The sequence below is a fragment of the Lathyrus oleraceus genome, chromosome 6 (assembly GCF_024323335.1).
Source record: "Lathyrus oleraceus cultivar Zhongwan6 chromosome 6, CAAS_Psat_ZW6_1.0, whole genome shotgun sequence".
Classification (NCBI taxonomy): Eukaryota; Viridiplantae; Streptophyta; class Magnoliopsida; order Fabales; family Fabaceae; genus Lathyrus; species Lathyrus oleraceus.
In genome coordinates, this window is record NC_066584.1 from 347,381,965 (window position 1) to 347,403,588 (window position 21,624).

The 21,624-nt window shown below is 42.4% G+C and overlaps 1 pseudogene; it reads left to right on the forward strand.

The window, feature by feature from the left end:
- The first annotated feature begins 122 nt into the window (after nucleotides 1-122).
- LOC127095572 (sodium/calcium exchanger NCL-like) lies at nucleotides 123-15,275 on the forward strand (annotated as a pseudogene).
- The last annotated feature ends 6,349 nt before the right edge of the window (nucleotides 15,276-21,624 follow it).

The following is a 21,624-nucleotide window of genomic DNA, read 5'->3' on the forward strand; positions in this document are numbered from 1 at the left end:
ACCTGCAATGCAAGAACAACTTCACACATTGAAGCATCAATCCATGCTAATCATGATGCTACCTACTGTAAAACCAAATAGAAACGAGAAAATGATAGAAAAATACTAAAAAATCGCTCACAATGGGAATTCCTCAAGCCATGGTTGCTCTCCGAGAAAGAGCATCGTTCCTGAAAGACTCTCTTCACAGAAGCCAAACCATCACCGATAACATAATTTCCAGTGGCTATTCTGCATAGAATGTTTTTTTTCCTTAATGGTAACAATAGTGGCAAGAGCTTTGGCCCTGTTGCGGTTTCAAGTGGTTATGATCCTTGGTTCCAAAATGGTTTGTTTCCACCTTTACCTGGCAGCCTTAAAACTCATGAGAGTGGTCAGAATGAAAGGATATATGGGAGTCCAAGTGGATTTGCTATCAACAATGTGCTTGAGTGTTCTCCAGCTAACTGTTGGTCCAAAAATGAACGGCATGCTCATGGTTCTGAGGAAAGCATAGGGAAATCATCTGCTGCAAGGGCCCATATTAGTAGCCTACAACATTCCACACTGGTGCAGATTATCTAACATCATTCAATCTCCATGGCCAACTCAAGAGGTTTATGACAGCCTGGTTAGGGGACACAATACAGTCCACCATCACCAGTTATTTGCAGTAGTTTGCAGCATAAGGTGCATCAACTATGGTATCATGGACAATGGCAGTAGGAGCAGGTCAGCAACACAATGTAGAACTAGACCACACATCTTGGTTCAGGTCCTAACCAGTCTCAATCTAGCCTAACTTAAACCTGCAACAAACCACAAAGTTAACAGCAGGCATAATATTCACAAATTGACTCCAATTTAAAACCAATAGCATGGAAAGCTAACCTTCAGTTCCAACCTTGACAGCATCAGCAACATCAAGTCAATAATGCATAATCACATGTCAAGGTCATGATGCAAGCATATACCCATCACATAACCATGACAACCACCTACCACTGACCTGCCATCATTCAAGGAACCTGCACCAAAACAACATCTTATTCCAAACCTACAACAAAACCATCTGCCACAATTTCATTCATCATTCTTCAACCACTAACTTTAGCCATAACAATTCAAAGAAAACCAAAGCACAAGCACACTTGCCTTTAACAATTACCATTTCAGCAGATTACTTTTGATCTGATAACCTCATCTCCTAATTCCAGTTTATCATGTCACCTACTGCAGCCAGTCTATGCATTAAAACCATTAACAATCACTCTTCAAAATATCCATTATCCCAAGTCAAACCAAGCTCACCATTTTTTACTGCGGTAAAAAGGGACACATTAATCAGTCAATTTGCAAAACCTAAAGTGCAAAACCATTAACCAACAGTCAGAGGGCAAAGTCCAAAAACATTCCAAATTGGTATGAGGTCAAAGCAGAGAAGAAAGTTTGTGAAGGATACCTTTTCTTGAATCTAACATGGATAGGGTAATTCTGTGTCTGAGCATCCAAAGTGCTTTGCAGAAACACTCCTTTTGAACAACAAAGACCCCATTGGAAACCCTAATTCAGAGAATATAAAAGGAGAATGAATCAGTCAACAACAGAGACCTAGAGGCGGAAAAGAGACCAAAAGAAAACCCTAATCCAAGAAGAGAGAACAACAGAGAGCTAGAGGCGGAAAAACCCTAAAATCCCAAAATCAATTACCTGGAGGCCAGCTTCTTCGCGTCCTTCACCACCACCGCCGTGACGCTTTGTAAGTACTTCTCTTTCTTTCTTTTTATCTTTCTCATGTGCTTGCTGTTGAAAATATTGTGAGAGCTGAGAGTGATTGAGAGGGGTTCGTTGAGAGCGAGAGAGGGATTCGTGTGAGAGACGGAAAGATGCGAGTGAGGTGCTGAGGTACGAGCGATTGTGAGATTGAGAGAAATGTGAGGTTTGGTGTAAGGGAGATTGTGAGAGTTGATGAGCGTTTTCGAGAGCGGAGAGAGATTTCATTGAGGTTCTTTGTGTGAAGCAGATGGGGAGGACGAGGATGATGAAGCTGCTTCTGTGTTCTCCGTTTCCATTTTCTTGTTTTTTCTTTTCTTTTTTTTATTTATTTCATTTATTTCATTTTTAACACAAAAATCAGCAAAATGTATATGTTCTTATTTTCTTTTATTATTATTATTTATTTTTTATTTATCTTAATTTGTTTTTAACAGAGATAATATAAAACCATAAAAATGTTTGTTTTGTTTTTTTTATTTTAAATCTTTAGCCCGGTTCATATACTTAGCGTAGTATCTCAGTAGCAGCTGATGTTGAATGGTCTGGTGGAGAAGGGCAGTGTGTATATTCTTGAGTGGGGTGGGTTCAATACTCATGTGTGGCTTTTTTTGGCATTTTATTTCTTTTAGCTATATTATTTTTTCTTTTAGCATTTTAGTTTCTTTTTAGGTCTATGCCTTTATTACACTCATATGTTCATTTTGTGAATAATGTAAAGTTGTTGTATTTTAATTCAAAACCATTTTTAAACTATAAAAATCATGTTTTTTCTCGATTTAATATCGAGCCCAGTTTTTACACCCTTGTAAGTCGATTGCTTTTTAAGCATCGCCATCGACCTCACATAGCTTACTCTTGGGCTTTCTTACAATGAGCCGGTTCCCTTACACTTACACTCATACATTGTTTATTGTTTCATTATTTCATTCTTTGATTATTTGATTCGATTATATACTTGTTTATATCTTACTTGTTTGATTAACTGTTGCCTACTTGTATGGTGTATGAGGCATATATTTATATTGCTTGATTACCATGTCAACCCCCATTCATAACAAATGTATCCCTCTCCCATGAAATGTATAATATTTATTCTTTCATTCTTTATTCATCTGTTAATACAAGAAATAAAATGAACATTCGATAACCATTTCAAAACAAGATCAAAACCTCGATCCAACGTCGAGTAATCATTTTTTTCAAAACCTAACAGAACCAGCATGTATTCATCCACCCTTTTGTAAGTCGATTGCTTTATGCATCGCCATCAACCTTGTAAGTCGATTGCTTCATGCATCGCCATCAACCTTGTAAGTCGATTGCTTCATGCATCGCCATCTACCCTTATCCCTAACCCTTCTCCTTGCTCCTTTCTCCATTCGTCAACTCTTGTTCCGATTAAGTAGCACCCATTAGATAGAACCCTTTGTATGATAACATATGTAGGATTCCCATATTCTTTGCATGCTAACATTAGGTAGATATTCCCATTTGTAAATCCTAAACACTTAAGTACACATTGCATGACAACTCTAGGGCAGAGCTTCCCCATTTCTTCTAGACCTTTCCGAGCGTCTCCGATCTTGTGGCATGTAGTCCGTTCTATTACAAAGAGGTAACTGCCTATGACTCGATTCAGCGAGCTGCGACACCTACTGCTAGGACGTGAACATATTGCCCACTCTCCTTTGACACAACTGGTGTCTTCCTTTGTAAGTCCATGTTCAGATGGCAACCCCTATGAAGGGGAACTACGTCGCCCTGATTCTCATACCAGATGAGGTACGTAGGCAGGAGATCGTGCGAGATCTCTCTGGGCACCCTTTTCTTTCTTTTTGTGTGTGTGCTTGACAGTTATAGGCTCGAGTTCCCGACTCCCTGTTAACTTGTTTGGTTGTTGTGTGCTTGGAAGCTGATGTAAGTCCATCGAGTGGCATTCGGGTTCCAGTGTGCGTGTGTTTTGGTTCGGATGCCGATGTAAGTCCAGTGATTGGCGTTCGGGCTCCACGTTTGCCTTTTTGTGTGTGTTTTGGTTCGGATGCTGATGTAAGTCCAGTGATTGGCACTCAGGCTCCATGTTTGCCTGCTTGTGTGTTTGTTTGTTTGGCGTGTGTGTAGTCGAACTACGGCAACTCTGATTCTCATGTTCAGATGAGATACGTAGGCACAAGATGCGATGTCTTGCCGAGTTTGACTAACGACTAACAATTAATCCTTGTTTTCTTTCGCCCTCGTTGCGATCCTTTCTCTCGCCCTCGTTGCGATCGAGACTTTCCTTTTCTCTTGCCCTAGTTGCAATCGAGACCCTTATTCCCGTAGTTAGTTTGAACTACGTTTTGCTCTGATTCTCATTCCCGTTGAGATACGTAGGCATAAGACGCGATGTCTTAGCGAGCACACTTATCCTTAACCCATAGGTAGCCGAGCTACGAAGACTCTGATTCTCATATTCAGATGAGATACGTATGCAGTGGATGCGACATCCGTGCGAGTCATTTCTTTGACCCCTTTTCTTTTAGTAAATAGTACATTAGATAAACACACACCCTTTAGACAAGAAACAACAAGAGTGGATCCCGTAGAGTACTACGGATGCGTAGGGGTGCTAATACCTTCCCTTCGCATAATCGACTCCCGAACCCCAAATTTGGTTGCGAGACCTTGTCTTTTCCTTTCCTTTTCTCCAGGTTTACTTCGAGCATTTCCTTTCCCTCCTTTGGGATAAATAACGCACGGTGGCGACTCTTCTGTCATTTCTTTCTCGCCGGTTGTTTTTTCGCACCACTGTATTTTTCAGGCTGCGACAGCTGGCGACTCTGCTGGGGACGTGGTTTCCCTAAGCGAGTCCCTCCTAGCTTTTGTAGGTTTCTTGTTTATTGGGTGTTTATTCTTTTGTACAGTTATTTATTTTCAGCATTTACCTGCTTTACCTTATTGCATTCATGTACATATGTTTGCTGTATCTGCTGCCGTTTATCTGTTTGTTGGGGTGGGGTGTTCTATGAGAGGTAAGCCCATTACCCAGGCTTGAGTGTACACACAGATTTTAGAGTGGATGTTCATGAGGCTTGCGTGGCATGTTGCTACGTTAAGTCGTTCGTGAAGAACCACACCCAGACGAGGTTTCTCTTGGATATATTATGTCTTACGGATGTTCCGAAACGACATGATGTTCCTCTAGAAATTGTCGACTCTGGTGACCATTTTCCGAGAACTCAGTCGAGGCCTCTCCTCCGAGACGTGATTATGTTAGCTCTGGTGGGCGCATTCTCGCTGGTCAATCCGAGGACCCCGAGACTGGGAACTTGCTTTAGGATGTCCTGTTGAGGGGAGTCAGTAGAGGTTTTTTATCCCGTAATAATGCCAAACCTTCAGTGGTAAACGTATTATTCTCGACTGAAGGGCTGAAGCTGACAAACTTCTGTTCTTAGAACCTACCAGTGAGGGGAGGGTTTGATCTCTACAGATACGGTTTCTGCCAGTGGTGCTGTGATGGTGACTTTGGTTCAGCCAAATTTATGGACATTTATTTCTGGGACGCCGGAGTTATGTCCGTGGTTTATCAATGGGTTCCGTTTATTTCGGATCCCCGGGTTGAATTTGTAAGTACTTGTTCAGAGGATCTGACTGTCATCCGTTCAGTGGATGTTCCCGTGATGATAGTGATGTAATCTCCAGTTCCGTTTATTTCGGAACTCCCCAAGTCGGATTTATGGTGACTTAGTCCCGATGACTGTGACTAGTTCAGAGAATGGGTCTTCAGATGGCTTGACGGCACAGTGACCTGCATCCATGCATTTGCATCGCATTCATCTGCATTCAACTCGCGTCTATCCGTACTCAGGGTCCACTTTTTGATTAAGATTCTGGTTGAGAGATATCCAGATGTCAGAATGTTATTGATGGAAAATTATCTGTCTCTGTGAAACCAAAATCAAAGGAATATTCCTGGTACGGATAGACATTGCATGCGTGAGTCATACTAACCCATTTGCTGTTTTGTAGGTGTCAACCGGTGCGCATAGCTCTTCCATTCAGACATACAGTCAGACTCATCCAAGCTGATGGATCTTCCCAACGCCGATATCCTTGAGCTAAAAGAGATGATGAGGGGATTGTTCAGTATTGTGCAAGGGCTTGCCTTGGGGCAGAAAGCCATGTCTGAGAGATTGGAAAGGATTGAGACCTGGATGATCAAGGAGAAAGTTCAGGGAAAGGCTCCATCATCCGATGTAACAAATCCCTCTGGCTCGGTAGCAAAGAAACTCTCTGACAGTGGTCCGCTCAAAAAGGAGGTTGAGTCAAGTGGTGTGCCAACAAAGAAAGAACGCAGTAAGGATCGTTATCATCCTTATGCTGTTGCTGTAACCACTCTTGTTAGTAACTCACCTGTACCCCCGCAACAACCCCCACCTCAACAGAAGGCACCGAGAGCTAGGAGCCAGGTGAAGAGAAAGAAGGAGGATCGTTAGTTTGAGGAGCCACCTGTGACCTACACCCTTCTGTTCAGGAGATTGAGGGATTTGGGGTTAGTCCGGCCAAGGATTTTGATTCCCATAGCACAACAGAAGAGGCCTGCACACTATGATGAGAATGCCAGTTGTGAATTCCATTCTGAGGCACCTGGGCACAGTGTTGAGGGTTGTAGAGCTTTCAAGCATGTCGTCCAAGACATGGTGGACTCCAAGACCATCAGCTTGGCCCAGATAATGAATGGGGATGTCAACCCGGTACCTAGGCAGGGTCCTGTAAAAGTGAAGATGGTGAAAAATGTCAAGAAAGGAATGGAGATGACTGAGGAGGATCAGCTAAAGGTTCCCTTGGTTGTGGTTCCAAAACCTCTGGTGCAGGATGGAGTCTTCCCTGTTATTGATATTTGTTGTGCGGCCGTTGCCACAGAGGGGTGTGTATTGATGGGAGACACGACCCAGAAGATGAAAGAAGTAGAAATGGACATTGGAAAACTTGAAATACCCAGTCAAGCAATCGAAACCGTCCAGGTGGAGAGCGCTCTTGTTGTCGAGAAAGAGAAGAAGCTGTCCATTTCTTCTTATAAATAAGCTCTAGAGGTGGTGAAGAACCAAGAGGCCCGAGGTTGGGGCAGGATCATCGACATAGTGGTAAAGGCAGACATGTTCGGGATTGGTTATCCAGATCAAGAGTCGTCTAGCCCAAACAGAGGACGTCGTCCACCGTACATCTTTGTCAGTGCAGGAATGCTGGATTCTGATCATGCTTGTTCAGTGAGTGAAGAGATCGACCGCGACCGCGAGCTCGAGCTGTGGATAAAGTCGTGCGTACCAGGCAACTGGAAGGCCTCCAAAAGCATCATTGTCACTCATCCGGAAGTGTAGTATTTCTGTGTTTCAATTGTTGTTTGCATGAAAGCCATACGTTTTGCCCGAAACGTACTGGTCCATTGTAAGGGCCATCTCATGTGTTTCATTTTGCAACGTTTTGCATCAGTAATAAATGGATGTTTTTGTGATTAAAAGCGGTGTTCCCTGTTTTTCATTTTTTACAGTTTAAAAAAAAAATATAAAAAATGGCAATGTTTTTCGTTTTTCTTTTGAACTTGTCTCGTTCCAATCTCAAAAGTGATTACCCTCTTGATCTCATCGATAACAATTTGGTTACACCTTTGTATGACTTCGACAATTCGATCTATCATGCCGAAGGAGAAGGCGAAGAAGATTGTGATTTGTTGGAATTAGTCGGGTCGTTGAAACCAGAGGAGAAGGTGATTCAACCGCATGAGGAGTGCTCAGAATTGTTGCTCCAAGCACCGCCGAGGTCAGAAAGCGAATATTGAGGCCGCTTCAGAGGCAAGTCAAGAATAGGATGGTATATAGGTGCCTGGTTGTATCTAGATACACCAAGGTAGGATATCAATGTTGTGGAGGCACGAGTTACCATGGAGAGAAGACTGTCCTCCAGGGAAGCGGAAACCGGTGCTGAAAGATGAGAATGTGTGTGGACTGTCGAGATGTGAGCTGAGCTAAGCTGAAAGATGAATTCCCGGTACGTCACAACGAGGTATTGGTTGATTAATGCTCAGTTTATCTTCATGGATGGCTTCTTGGCCGAGACCAGATTGAACTGTTGCCAGATGATATGACGTAAACCATGTCCATCACACAAGGGGCACCTTCTGGTTATAAGGTGATGTTGTTCAGTATCGAGAAGGCCGGTGCCAAGTATCAGAAGTCTAGGGTGACTTTGTTTCATGATATGATTCATCGTGAAAGCAAATGCCATGTTGATGACATGATGGCAAAGTCCCGAACAGAAGAGGGGCATCCGATGGATCAAGTTGTTTGACAGGTAGAGATAACTCATACTGTTGAGTTCGAATTAGCGCACTTATGGAGTGCTGTCCAGCAAGCTGCCGAGGCATGTTGCGTACGAAAGAGGAATCAAGGTTGATCCTGCAAAAAAAAAAAAAAAAAAAAGGAAGGAACAGTACTAGGAACGCCTGAACCAAAAAAAAAAAAAGAAAGAAAAGAAATCAAATGGTCAGGTGGAATGGTGACTGCCAAGGGGCATGTAAAGGAAAAGAGTAGTAGGAACCTCTGATTCTGATACCTACCGGGGAAGAAAGACTGCTAATCTGGTACTTGACAGCCCTTAAGGGGTCTATGAGGTGCGTATTGAGTCAGTATGACTAGTCTTGTCGAAAAGAGCACGCAATTTACCTAAGCAAAAAGTTTATCGACTGTGAAACAATACACTCACTGCTCGAGAAAACTTGATGTACTTTGGCATAGGCTGCTCGCCGATTGAGATAGTGTATGCTGGTTCATACCACCTTGTGGATGTCCAAAATGGATCTGATCAAGTATGTGCTTGAGGAGCTAGCATCGAACGGACGGGTTGCGAGAGGGCAAGTGATGTCGACTGAATACGATATTCAGTATACCTCCCAGAAAGCAACCAAGAGGAGGGTATTGTATGGTTATCTCGCCCAACAGTCCACTGATGATTGTCAACCAAGGAAGTCTGAAGTCCCTGATGAGGACATCTCGAGGTACTCGAATCGAAAGATTGAGAGTGACCGATCCCAGAGGAGGGGCCTGACCCCGAATCCGAACGGGTTTTGATGTCTGATAAGGAGAGTTTAAAGAGAGTGAGCTAGTGCTTCCCCGATAACATGCGAACACACCAATGATAGTGGCTGAGTACGAAGTTGGTATCCTGAGTGTCATACTTTGGTACGTGCATCTACTAGGGCAACGCCTTCCTCATGCGGTATGGGATGGAAGTGATCTTGCCTGCTGGAGGCTAGATTTCATTGTAAAGAGTCCGGATGGATGAGAAGATAGAAAAGGGCGAGTGGATGAGGCCTCCGTATAACGCATTGAGCCTGATTGAGAAAAGAGGCTGACAGTTACTTGTTATGGGGCAGTTGTACCCAGTAAATGAAGCGTGTTGTTAACCAAGAAGTGCGACCTCGTGGGTAGCAGGGAAGAGATATGGTGTTGAAAAGGATCCTTCCTCCTCAAGACGATCGTGGGGCAAGTGAATACAGTTATGAATATCCATTCGTGGTCAAAAAAGGTCTCCTCTGACAGAGCGTTGTTGTTGACGACCATGGATGACGAGGATTTTCCATCCCCTGTGAATGCGGACGCAGTTAAAAGATACTTCGTGAAAAAAAGAGAGAGACCCGCTGGACAAAAAGAATAAAAGAGTCCAGGCAAAAAAAGGGCATCCCGGCGAACCAAGAAGAAAGAGAAAAGGTTCGGGCAAAAGTTAGGGATAATAAAAAGAAAAAACTGTACACCCGGCAAGTCGAAAACCCCACAAGGGCGACTTGGGCAAAAAAGGGTATCCCGGTGGACTGAAGCCCGAAAGGGCGGTCCAGGCAAAGAGGGAATGGAACGAACAACTGCGTCTAGCATGATCGTTTGTGCTCATGATGACTTGGGTAATCTCCGACAGAGACCGATCGGAAGCATCTTGTTCAGAAGACAGAAAGTGCGGAAAGTCTTGAGGACATATGAGGTGTAACTGAGTTGGAACCCGATGAGATCACAGTTTCACGTTGCCATTAGGATAAATTTTTTCCTTTTATGTGCAAGCACCTCTTTCCAGGGTTTGCTTCCTGTGTGTTGCTCGTTTGTGAGCCATCTTTTATTCCAGTCAATAAAGTGCGTGTTCAGTCAAATAATTTTGTTTTTGTTTTCATTACCGTTTTGATTACGAAAACATCCATTCGTTTTGATAAGAATAGTTGCATTTTGAAACATAGAGGTCCCTTCCGATGCATGCTTATGAGGTTGAAATCTGGAAATCTTATTCGGAAGTTTGAGTGACTTAGGCGTTGAAATATCGGAACACCTGGGGCATACCTGGGGCACGCTTTTATCTAACGATCTCTCCTGCAGAGCCTGATCAGGGGCAAGAGATAGTTGAACGGTGAAAAGCCCGTGACAGAGTTGTGACGGCGACCCTGGAGGATTAATCATCTTCAAAGTCTAAGGACTGGAAAGTTTGTATGAATCCCAGGAATTCGATCTTCGTGAGATGAATCAGAAGAGTCTAGGCGAGTCTGGGTGTTCTCAAAAGAGGAAAGCCGACACGGTGGGTGGACGATGGATGCCGCTGTTCGGCGACTCGACAGGTGTTCCGTGTCCAATAAGTTGTATTTCCCCAGTGGGTGTGAGAGGGTTACCTCCCTAACAGATTTGAGATCAGTGTCTCCTCAGCGAGCCTGAAGGTTACTGCCTTCCCAGTAGGGTTTGTGTTGATGGTTTTCCCTCAACGAGGTCCCCAAGCGGATCGGGTTCGGAGAAAATCATCCCCAGTAGAGATAAGAATGGGTTGCCTCCCCTAGCAGGGTAATCTCCAAGCAGTTCGGGTTCGATGGAGTGCATCCTCAGCAAGGTTTGTCTTTCCCCAGCAGGGTGGAAGTTGACGTGATTATAAGATCCTCAGCACAGTTCCTGGAGTTCCCCGGTGTTGTCTCTGGAGGAGACGTGTGTTTATGCATTCATCATTTAGATAAGCATAGCATATTGCATCATTAGTGCATAGCATTTCCATGATCATGGGGCATTGTGTAAAACAAAAAACTCAGCAAAATGATTACTCGACGTTGGATCGAGGTTTTGATCTTGTTTTGAAATGGTTATCGAATGTTCATTTTATTTCTTGTATTAACAGATGAATAAAGAATGAAAGAATAAATATTATACATTTCATGGGAGAGGGATACATTTGTTATGAATGGGGGTTGACATGGTAATCAAGCAATATAAATATATGCCTCATACACCATACAAGTAGGCAACAGTTAATCAAACAAGTAAGATATAAACAAGTATATAATCGAATCAAATAATCAAAGAATGAAATAATGAAACAATAAACAATGTATGAGTGTAAGTGTAAGGGAACCGGCTCATTGTAAGAAAGCCCAAGAGTAAGCTATGTGAGGTCGATGGCGATGCTTAAAAAGCAATCGACTTACAAGGGTGTAAAAACTGGGCTCGATATTAAATCGAGAAAAAACATGATTTTTATAGTTTAAAAATGGTTTTGAATTAAAATACAACAACTTTACATTATTCACAAATGAACATATGAGTGTAATAAAGGCATAGACCTAAAAAGAAACTAAAATGCTAAAAGAAAAAATAATATAGCTAAAAGAAATAAAATGCCAAAAAAAGCCACACATGAGTATTGAACCCACCCCACTCAAGAATATACACACTGCCCTTCTCCACCAGACCATTCAACATCAGCTGCTACTGAGATACTACGCTAAGTATATGAACCGGGCTAAAGATTTAAAATAAAAAAAACAAAACAAACATTTTTATGGTTTGATATTATCTCTGTTAAAAACAAATTAGGATAAATAAAAAATAAATAATAATAATAAAAGAAAATAAGAACATATACATCATGCATCAACATTGCAAACATACCCATTAGCCCTAGGCCATGGTGACCAGCCGAGTTTGGGTTGTTGGAAAGAGTTTAGCATCGCGCCATTGGATCGGTTTCAGAATTGGGTTCATCAGCATGGTTGAGAGGTTGGTGCTTTCCCAACAAGTGACTCCTTAGTTGAGTGGGTATCCCCAGCAGTGTTACTCCCTGATGTTGGCAGCATCTTGCAAGCTTGGGTCCATTCCCTTAGCAGCAGTGGGTGTGTCTGATCTCTCCATGTAGAGTCTACCCCTTAAGCAGAAAGCGTCTACCATTTCCTTCTGCGCCCCCACTGAGTTATATCCTCGTGGATGACGGTTGTTTCTGTTCCCTCCCTAACGGGATGGGTTTTCCCTATTGAGTTCTTTCCTCATTAGGATGAGTCCTGTTTCAGTCTGCCTTTTTGGATCGATCCTAAATTGGCTTCCTGTTGGCTGTCTCCCGTGCTTCCCTGGGGCATAAATGAGTAATCGCTCACTAACCGGCACTCATTCATCTCATCCTCAGCGGAATTTGTGGCTTCTACCTACAAACTGGTAGTTGTAAGTCCTATCTTTGTGGTTTTCTACCTACTAGCTGGTAGTTGTAAAATCCCACTTTCATCCCCTTGTTGGAGTTAACCCTTTGTGCTCATCCTATCGATGACTGGTTACCTTTCTGTGGTTTTCTACCTATAAACCGGTAGATGTAATCCCCTCTTTGCAGTTATCTATATCCAGCTTGCGGTATTGATACTCTTTTCCCCTCTGGATACTTGCCTTGATCAAGCAGTATTGTCCCCAGTGGGTCTTCCCCTTTCTTTTGGGTATTTGCTCCAAGTTAGCAACTTTATCCTCTTTTGATTGGTCATCTTTTGCATACCTAGTCTGGTACCCTGTTGCTTTTCTTTTCGGTCGTTTATCCATTTAACAACCTACAACGCGGTTATGGATAATCTTCCATGCGAGTGTATTATCTACGTTTTGACGGCTATAGATAATATATCTCATGCACTCTTTGGTCAATCTTTCGATTGTTATCCCCAGCATGGGTCTTTGGCATGCGTGTCGGCTCACGTATCACTGTTTTGTTATCTTCGCCGATGCTGATAGACATGAAGAATTTTCCGGTGTTCAGACCGAGACGGTATTCAGACCGAAGTGGCGTTCAGGCCAATTTCCGATTTTCAGATCGAAGAAGTTTCCGACGATCAGGTCGAAGTACTTGTGGCATTCAGGCCAGTAGTCCCGGTATCCAGACCGAAGTGGCGTTCAGGCCAGAGTTCCCGGTATCCAGACCGAAGTGGCATTCAGGCCAGAGTTCCCAGTATCCAGACCGAAGTGGCGTTCAGGCCAGAGTTCCCGGTATCCAGACCGAAGTGGCATTCAGGCCAGTTTTCCCGGTATCCAGACCGAAGTGGCATTCAGGCCAGTTCCCGGTATCCAGACCGAAGTGGCATTCAGGCCAGTTTTCCCGGTATCCAGACCGAAGTGGCATTCAGGCCAGTTGCCGATTTCCAGATCGAAGTGGTGTTCAGACCAGATTTCCGGTGATCAGACCAACATTGATACTCTCATATTCCGATGCTTAGTGCGGCGTTCAGGCCATGGGTATTCCTGTGTTACCATTTATTTTGGTATTCAGGTCAACTTCCTGTTTCGGTACTCAGACCGATTTTCACCGTACCAGATGGATTCTTCTTTTGAGATTGCTTCTTTGACGATGCTGACAGGCATTGTTTCATAGGGATTCATGATCAAAATCCGGGTCTTCTTAGTATTTAACCATCTCCCACTACGATCATGTGAAGAACATCCTGCTTCATATTCTCTAGTTGAAGACGCTTAAATAGGGGCAACTGTCATACCCCGATTTTGCTCCTGAATTTTTTATGATTGTTTGGCATGCTTGGCCTAACCTAACTTTGGTTTTACATGAGGATTGGTTTTGATCCAAAGTTTTGGTGTTGTGATTGTGGATATTTCTATGGTCTGGGTCATCTAAACAACCAAGTTTCTTGTGTTTCTAACCACTTGCCAGTCATGTTATTGGTTCATGGATACTATAACCTTATGGTCTTATTTCATGGTTTTGTTCATACACATTATCAGTCAAGTTATTTTCTTCTCAAGAGTCAAACATTCAAGCCAGTTGTGAAAACAATCTCCAATCATTTTTCAAACCATTCCAATCCCTTTCATCCATTTTAAACCATTACATGTGATTCCATATAAGAAAATACAAAATTTGGCATTTTTGGTCAACAGTTAACTTTTTGGTCAACCTTGACCAAAGTCAACCCAAATTCATTAAACCCTAAAATAAACCCATGTCCATATCCAAATTACACCAAAGGTACTGTTACATGTGATAAAACAACAAAAACACAAATTTTTCTCATCCATTAGTACACACAACAACCATGTCTCTCTCTTTCACTTCCCCTCCACGTTCTCGTTCTCGCTCTCGCTCCACTTCCAACCACACACTCTTCCGCTTCCTGGAAGTGCAGAAGTTGCTCAAAGTCAAGTAGCTGTTGGAATGGGACTGCTAGCTGGATCAACGGTGCTGCTTCTTACAATAATATGGGGGACTTGTGTGATTGTAGGAAAGTGTGACATTGAGGATTCAATTGCACTAGATTCAACAGACACTAGAGGATTCAGTCAAACTGGTTCTGGTATTAGTACGGATATTTGGACAAGTTATGCTGCAAGGATTATGGTTATATCTGTCATTCCATTCGTGATTGTTCAACTACCACAAATGCTCAATTCAACTTCTGGAAGGCACTTGGCTGTTTTGATTGGTCTTGTTATTTCCGTCTGCTTATTGATATCGTATTGCCTTTACCAAATTTTCCAACCCTGGATACAAAAACGAAAATTGGAATATATCAAACATAAGCATGTTATTTTGGGGCTTCTGAGACATTTGAAGATGCGTTCATTGGGAAAGCTTCTGAAAGATAATGGCGAACCCGATACAGACGTAATTAGAAAGTTATTTGCAACAATTAATGAAAATAAAGATGGACATCTTACTCATGGTGAAATGACAGCACTGGTTGTTGGAATTCAGTTCGAGGAGATTGACCTGGACCATGACGACGCAGTAACAAGAATAATGGCGGATTTTGATACTTCTCGTAATCAACTTATTGGTGAAGCAGAGTTTGTTAATGGAGTCTCCAGATGGCTTCAAGGGGCCAAGCGTTCTAAAGATCAAGGTGGTGATGCTGGTGCACACACCGTAATTTTTTTTTAAGTGATTTTCACACAGAAACAAAGCGGGAACACGATCTTCTGGATGTTGGCAGTCAGGGTGATGAAGCCACTGAAGTTGTTGAGAATGCTACATGGATTTTCGTCAAAGCGGGATTGCTGCTGCTACTTGGAGCCCTTATCGCCGCCGCATTTGCCGACCCTCTGGTTGGTGCGGTCGATGACTTCTCTACTGCTACAAATATTCCAGCATTCTTCATTTCCTTCATTTTTCTACCTCTAGCAACCAATTCAAGTGAAGCTGTATCAGCAATACTTTTTGCTAGTCGTGATAAGAGGCAAACAACATCATTAACATTTTCCGAGATATACATGCAGTAGAACAAACCACATGTCAAACCTGCATTCAACCTGCATCAAGTGACCGACCATTAGCCTAACCAAGTCTAACTTGGCCTGTTACAATAAAAAGCTGCAGCAAACACCACAAACCTTGGCCTATATCAATGCAGCAAACAACAGAGTCATACCTGCATAAGCGATGGCAATGCTAACACGCTTAAACCACCTGGATGACCAACCTTTAGCCAAGTATCCATGCTAGCCCTGTTGCAACAATCCAGCCCAATCCTGCAGCACACTTGAGCCAAGCCTTGAGCAACATACCATTAATTGGTCTACAAATCCAACACCACAACATGTAAATGACAAATAAAGCTGGGCACATCAATTAGCATTCAAAGGCTCACCATGGTGTGTACATACACTTGCTGCAACCTGCATTTTGCAAGGTCTGCTATAGCACACTGGATGTTCATTGTGCCAAACCAAGACAGTCCAACAATTATCCAAAAGTTCACCACAAGACGAACAAGGTCCTCAACTCAATCAGCGACCGACTGTCACTTCAACTGCCGGCCAAGGGTCTTCCTTAATTTTAAGCTATGGGAGATGGAATGTGTCATTTAGCCCACTGTCACGCCCAATGCACCTTACTGCTACCTGTGCTGCTAAACTCAGTTACAATCCCAAAACAAAAGCCAACACAGTGTGAAACGGCAATAAGGCTTAGCAGCCAACACTTCCTGCTGCAACGAAACGCAGGTCCATAAGCCGCTTCCAACCTACAACAACGGAAGCCAATCAACAAAAACTGCAACTTAAAGTAGGCTTAATCCAGAACTGCAGTGCAAACAAGTATCCAAAACGCAAGTGATGAGTACTGCAACACAAGAACCAACCTGCAATGCAAGAACAACTTCACACATTGAAGCATCAATCCATGCTGATCATGATGCTACCTTCCACGCCAGGGTGCATACAAGTTGAACCAAGCTAGTTGCCCTGCTGTAAAACCAAACAGAAACGAGAAAATGATAGAAAAATACTGAAAAATCACTCACAATGGGAATTCCTCAAGCCATGGTTGCTCTCCGAGAAAGAGCATCGTTCATGAAAGACTCTCTTCACAGAAGCCAAACCATCACCGATAACATAATTTCCAGTGGCTATTCTGCACAGAATGTTTTTTTTCCTTAATGGTAACAATAGTGGCAGGACCTTTGGCCCTGTTGCGGTTTCAAGTGGTTATGATCCTTGGTTACAAAATGGTTTGTTTCCACCTTTACCTGGCAGCCTTAAAACTCATGAGAGTGGTCAGAATGAAAGGATATATGGGAGTCCAAGTGGATCTGCTATCAGCAATGTGCTTGAGTGTTCTCCAGCTAACTGTTGGTCCAAAAATGAACGGCATGCTCATGGTTCTGAGGAAAGCATAGGGAAATCATCTGCTGCAAGGGCCCATATTAGTAGCCTACAACATTCCACACTGGTGCAGATTATCTAACATCATTCAATCTCCATGGCCAACTCAAGAGGTTTATGACAGCCTGGTTAGGGGACACAATGCAGTCCACCATCACCAGTTATTTGCAGTAGTTTGCAGCACAAGGTGCATCAACTATGGTATCATGGACAATGGCAGTAGGAGCAGGTCAGCAACACAATGTAGAACTAGACCACACATCTTGGTTCAGGTCCTTACCAGTCTCAATCTAGCCTAACTTAAACCTGCAACAAACCACAAAGTTAACAGCAGGCATAATATTCACAAATTGACTCCAATTTAAAACCAATAGCATGGAAAGCTAACCTTCAGTTCCAACCTTGACAGCATCAGCAACATCAAGTCAATAATGCATAATCACATGTCAAGGTTATGATGCAAGCATATACCCATCACATAACCATGACAACCACCTACCACTGACCTGCCATCATTCAAGGAACCTGCACCAAAACAACATCTTATTCCAAACCTACAACAAAACCATCTGCCACAATTTCATTCATCATTCTTCAACCACTAACTTTAGCCATAACAATTCAAAGAAAACCAAAGCACAAGCACACTTGCCTTTAACAATTACCATTTCAGCAGATTACTTTTGATCTGATAACCTCATCTCCTAATTCCAGTTTATCATGTCACCTACTGCAGCCAGTCTATGCATTAAAACCATTAACAATCACTCTTCAAAATATCCATTATCCCAAGTCAAACCAAGCTCACCATTTTTTACTGCGGTAAAAAGGGACACATTAATCAGTCAATTTGCAAAACCTAAAGTGCAAAACCATTAACCAACAGTCAGAGGGCAAAGTCCAAAAACATCCCAAATTGGTATGAGGTCAAAGCAGAGAAGAAAGTTTGTGAAGGATACCTTTTCTTGAATCTAACATGGATAGGGTAATTCTGTGTCTGAGCATCCAAAGTGCTTTGCAGAAACACTCCTTTTGAACAGCAAAGACCCCATTGGAAACCCTAATTCAGAGAATATAAAAGGAGAATGAATCAGTAAACAACAGAGACCTAGAGGCGGAAAAGAGACCAAAAGAAAACCCTAATCCAAGAAGAGAGAACAACAGAGAGCTAGAGGCGGAAAAACCCTAAAATCCCAAAATCAATTTCCTGGAGGCCAGCTTCTTCGCGTCCTTCACCACCACCGCCGTGACGCTTTGTAAGTACTTCTCTTTCTTTCTTTTTATCTTTCTCATGTGCTTGCTGTTGAAAATATTGTGAGAGCTGAGAGTGATTGAGAGGGGTTCGTTGAGAGCGAGAGAGGGATTCGTGTGAGAGACGGAAAGATGCGAGTGAGGTGCTGAGGTACGAGCGATTGTGAGATTGAGAGAAATGTGAGGTTTGGTGTAAGGGAGATTGTGAGAGTTGATGAGCGTTTTCGAGAGCGGAGAGAGATTTCATTGAGGTTCTTTGTGTGAAGCAGATGGGGAGGACGAGGACGATGAAGCTGCTTCTGTGTTCTCCGTTTCCATTTTCTGGTTTTTTCTTTTCTTTTTTTTTTTATTTCATTTATTTCATTTTTAACACAAAAATCAGAAAAATGTATATGTTCTTATTTTCTTTTATTATTATTATTTATTTTTTATTTAGCCTAATTTGTTTTTAACAGAGATAATATAAAACCATAAAAATATTTTTTTTGTTTTTTTTATTTTAAATCTTTAGCCCGGTTCATATACTTAGCGTAGTATCTCAGTAGCAGCTGATGTTGAATGGTCTGGTGGAGAAGGGCAGTGTGTATATTCTTGAGTGGGGTGGGTTCAATACTCATGTGTGGCTTTTTTTGGAATTTTATTTCTTTTAGCTATATTATTTTTTCTTTTAGCATTTTAGTTTCTTTTTAGGTCTATGCCTTTATTACACTCATATGTTCATTTTGTTAATAATGTAAAGTTGTTGTATTTTAATTCAAAACCATTTTTAAACTATAAAAATCATGTTTTTTCTCGATTTAATATCGAGCCAATTTTTTACACCCTTGTAAGTCGATTGCTTTTTAAGCATCGCCATCGACCTCACATAGCTTACTCTTGGGCTTTCTTACAATGAGTCGGTTCCCTTACACTTACACTCATACATTGTTTATTGTTTCATTATTTCATTCTTTGATTATTTGATTCGATTATATACTTGTTTATATCTTACTTGTTTGATTAACTGTTGCCTACTTGTATGGTGTATGAGGCATATATTTATATTGCTTGATTACCATGTCAACCCCCATCCATAACAAATGTATCCCTCTCCCATGAAATGTATAATATTTATTCTTTCATTCTTTATTCATCTGTTAATACAAGAAATAAAATGAACATTCGATAACCATTTCAAAATAAGATCAAAACCTCGATCCAACGTCGAGTAATCATTTTTTTCAAAACCTAACAGAACCAACACGTATTCATCCACCCTTTTGTAAGTCGATTGCTTTATGCATCGCCATCAACCTTGTAAGTCGATTGCTTCATGCATCGCCATCAACCTTGTAAGTCGATTGCTTCATGCATCGCCATCTACCCTTATCCCTAACCCTTCTCCTTGCTCCTTGCTCCATTCGTCAACTCTTGTTCCGATTAAGTAGCACCCATTAGATAGAACCCTTTGTATGATAACATAGGTAGGATTCCCATATTCTTTGCATGCCAACATTAGGTAGATATTCCCATTTGTAAATCCTAAACACTTAAGTACACATTGCATGACAACTCTAGGGAAGAGCTTCCCCATTTCTTCTAGACCTTTCCGAGCGTCTCTGATCTTGTGGCATGTAGTCCGTTCTATTGCAAAGAGGTAACTGCCTAAGACTCGATTCAGCGAGCTGCGACACCTACTACTAGGACGTGAACACATTGCCCACTCTCCTTTGACACAACTGGTGTCTTCCTTTGTAAGTCCATGTTCAGATGGCAACCCCTATGAAGGGGAACTACGTCGCCCTGATTCTCATACCAGATGAGGTACGTAGGCAGGAGATCGTGCGAGATCTCTCCGGGCACCCTTTTCTTTCTTTTTGTGTGTGTGCTTGACAGTTATAGGCTCGAGTTCCCGACTCCCTGTTAACTTGTTTGGTTGTTGTGTGCTTGGAAGCTGATGTAAGTCCATCGAGTGGCATTCGGGTTCCAGTGTGCGTGTGTTTTGGTTCGGATGCCGATGTAAGTCCAGTGATTGGCGTTCGGGCTCCACGTTTGCCTTTTTGTGTGTGTTTTGGTTCGGATGCTGATGTAAGTCCAGTGATTGGCACTCAGGCTCCTTGTTTGCCTGCTTGTGTGTTTGTTTGTTTGGCGTGTGTGTAGCCGAACTACGGCAACTCTGATTCTCATGTTCAGATGAGATACGTAGGCACAAGATGCGATGTCTTGCCGAGTTTGACTAACGACTAACAATTAATCCTTGTTTTCTTTCGCCCTCGTTGCGATCCTTTCTCTCGCCCTCGTTGCGATCGAGACTTTCCTTTTCTCTTGCCCTAGTTGCAATCGAGACCCTTATTTCCCGTAGTTAGTTTGAACTACGTTTTGCTCTGATTCTCATGTTCAGATGAGATACGTAGGCATAAGATGCGATGTCTTGCCGAGTTTGACTAACGACTAACAATTAATCCTTGTTTTCTTTCGCCCTCGTTGCGATCCTTTCTCTCGCCCTCGTTGCGATCGAGACTTTCCTTTTCTCTTGCCCTAGTTGCAATCGAGACCCTTATTTCCCGTAGTTAGTTTGAACTACGTTTTGCTCTGATTCTCATTCCCGTTGAGATACGTAGGCATAAGACGCGATGTCTTAGCGAGCACACTTATCCTTAACCCATAGGTAGCCGAGCTACGAAGACTCTGATTCTCATATTCAGATGAGATACGTATGCAGTGGATGCGACATCCGTGCGAGTCATTTCTTTGACCCCTTTTCTTTTAGTAAATAGTACATTAGATAAACACACACCCTTTAGACAAGAAACAACAAGAGTGGATCCCGTAGAGTACTACGGATGCGTAGGGGTGCTAATACCTTCCCTTCGCATAATCGACTCCCGAACCCAAGATTTGGTTGCGAGACCTTGTCTTTTCCTTTCCTTTTCTCCAGGTTTACTTTGAGCGTTTCCTTTCCCTCCTTTGGGATAAATAACGCACGGTGGCGACTCTTCTGTCATTTCTTTCTCGCCGGTTGTTTTTTCGCACCACTGTATTTTTCAGGCTACGACACCACTGTGCTCTTGACTGCTTTGGGGATCAGAATACGACGATGTGCTCAAGGAAGTTTTCAAAATTGAAGATCAGCAGGATGCAGTTACTTGTCATAATCCCTAATTTTTGCATAAATTGCCCAAAGGTGGGGGTACTTAATTTATCAGGATGATCCTTTTTCTGTTTTATGTCTCTAACTTTTGCGTGGATCGCCCTTCGGGTTTTGAATCCACCGAGACGCTCATTTTTGCCTAAGCCGCCCTTTCGAGTTTTCAACTTAGCGAGCCGTTCTTTTCTTTTTAGGCGAAGTATTTCTTGATTGCATATGCATTCAGAGGACGAGTGAACCATTCACCATCCACAGTTGTAAGAATCAAAGCTCCGACTTAAATGGCTCTCTTAACAACATATGGGCCTTCATAATTATGAGTCCATTTACCCCTAGAATCCGGTTTGAAAGATAGAATCTTATTGAGCAAAAGGTCACCTTCTCTGAACATGTGAGGTCTGACCTTCTTAACAAAAGATTTCTTCATTGTCTACTGATATAACCGACTATGACACATGGTAGTCAAACTCTTCTCTTCAATCAAATTTAGCTGATCATACCTGGTCTGACACCATTCAGCCTCAGTCAACTTGTCTTCCATCAGCACATGAAATGATGGGATCTCAACCTCTACGTGGAGCATAGTTT